This window comes from Ochotona princeps, chromosome 14 (assembly GCF_030435755.1).
Source record: "Ochotona princeps isolate mOchPri1 chromosome 14, mOchPri1.hap1, whole genome shotgun sequence".
NCBI lineage: Eukaryota > Metazoa > Chordata > Mammalia > Lagomorpha > Ochotonidae > Ochotona > Ochotona princeps.
The window spans coordinates 22,557,246-22,559,236 of record NC_080845.1 but is presented as its reverse complement, the minus strand read 5'-3'; the positions used below and the strand labels follow the sequence as shown (position 1 = coordinate 22,559,236).

Sequence of the window (1,991 nt, the reverse complement as noted above, 5' to 3'; positions counted from 1 at the left end):
ACTCTACTCCAGATTCCAGCTTCACTTCATACTGCTGTGCACTGTGTGAGGCACCGAAAGTCATCCGTGGAGTTGAGTCTCTGCCACTCATCAGGGATCACTGGGATCACTGGTTTGAGTTCCCTGATCTGGCTTTGGTCTGGTCCAAAGCTATGGTAGTCACCCAAGGACTGAATCAGTGAATGGAATAATATATACACACACACTCTCTCTCTCTCTCTCTCTCTTGCTCTCAGAATTAAATAAATAATAATTTTAAATATATTTATCTTGAAGAATTCTAAGGTCTTTCATTGCACAAAGCAAGATTCACCCGTATTGTCAACAATGTATTAGGAATGTTCCTTTGCCTTAATTGTTTTTTTCACAATACCACTTTTTTTCTCCAGAATTTTGATTTAACTTAGCAGTTGTGATCTTGGAACAGTATGGTGTTCATTATTTCTTGTAGTTCCACAAGTATTTATTAGCCAACCATCCTTCTTGACACTGGGAGTACATCTTCACAAAATGAAAAATTGAAAAAGGTAATGCAGGAAAAGCTTTTAAAATAGTAACTGACACACATTAATCATTCAATAAATATTAACAATTGTCACTATCGGCAGCCAGCTTGCTTTGATTCTTTTTCACTGATGGAGGAATGAATTGTAATTCAGAGGGAGGAAAGTAAGGATGGCAAAGCAATAGGTTATTCCTACGTCCCAAGGCGGGAACAGGTCAGTTGAGAGAACATATGGCACTCTCTCTTCCTGGTTTGCGATTTGTATCCCTAAGGTATGAGCAACAAGGAGTGGTCATGTAGCCATGATGATCATGATTGGAATTTCTGATTAACATCTGGGAGTTGTACACTTTTGGGCTTTCTAGGCATAGAGTTCTGACCAGCTTTTCTAGTCTGATTGAGCTTCCACTCCATCAGGATACTTTAATCATAAGCTAAACAGCAAAGTAGGCAGACTTGGGTGGGTTTGGGGTGAAAGCTCAGAGTCCTCAGTTTCACCCCAGGGGAGGTGTTTTATGGCTCCTCCCTACTCGTTCATGTCTAAACATCCACCTAACATTGTTATTGTTGTTGTTCTATAGAAATTATTATATAGTGGAAGAAACAAACAAAAAAGGTGTTAGAAAACTTTAAAATGTTCCTGCAAAAATGGAATTGAAAGGTAAGTCTATTGATTCAAAAACTGTTTGAAACCCACTCATAATTGTGTTTGTTAAGTGACTGTAATGCGTAAATATGTTCAAGTCCCACCTGCTCTGCCACTGACTCAGCTCTCTGGTAATGTGCCAGAGAAGGAAGCAGAGCAGGGCTCCGACTCCGTGTCACCCTTGTGGGTGCCTGACTGGAGCTGAGGCCATTTGAAAAGTGAAGGAGTGGGTGAAAGATGTCTCTCTCTCTCTCTTTCTCTCAATCTTTCTTTTTCTCTCTGCCTTTCAAAATAAGCCAAATAATCAGTTCTCGGCCTTTTGGCTAAGATCAAGTGTAGTATCAAAATAAGCCAAATAAATACATTTGCAAAACGTGTAATATGTGTTTGTCATGAACTTTTGAATGCCCCTGTATACACATTTCTGCTTTTTCAACAAAATTCTTTGATATTTGGATTGTATTTCCCATGAACTTTCTGGAGTGCCCTTGTATAATTAGAATCCTCTCTAGTACAAAGGATTACAGTAAATACAAAACCTAGCAAATGTAGAGACAGTACCCATGGCTTGTTCCCCAGAGCAGTCCTGTGTTCAGCCATCGGGAAGTGAAATTTCTGCTCCTAGTGAGAAAGGCAATAAAATCCTGCTTCTAGAATATTGAATCTACCCCAAATGGACTTTTAGGAAAAGTGTAGTCAGACCACGGAGAAGAACAGAGAGCTACAATTTCATCTTGCTAGAGGAATTGTTTTTGTGTGCTGGCCAATAAATGTTCCATAAATGTCGATAGATGTGACCAAATAAACATCAGCAAAATGAAGTGATAAAGAGATCCTGAA

The 1,991-nt window shown here is 39.2% G+C and overlaps 1 pseudogene; it reads left to right on the top strand.

Annotated features, from left to right (window-relative positions):
• Positions 1-1,454: 1,454 nt before the first annotated feature.
• On the top strand, positions 1,455-1,553 carry LOC118759970 (U2 spliceosomal RNA; annotated as a pseudogene).
• The last annotated feature ends 438 nt before the right edge of the window (positions 1,554-1,991 follow it).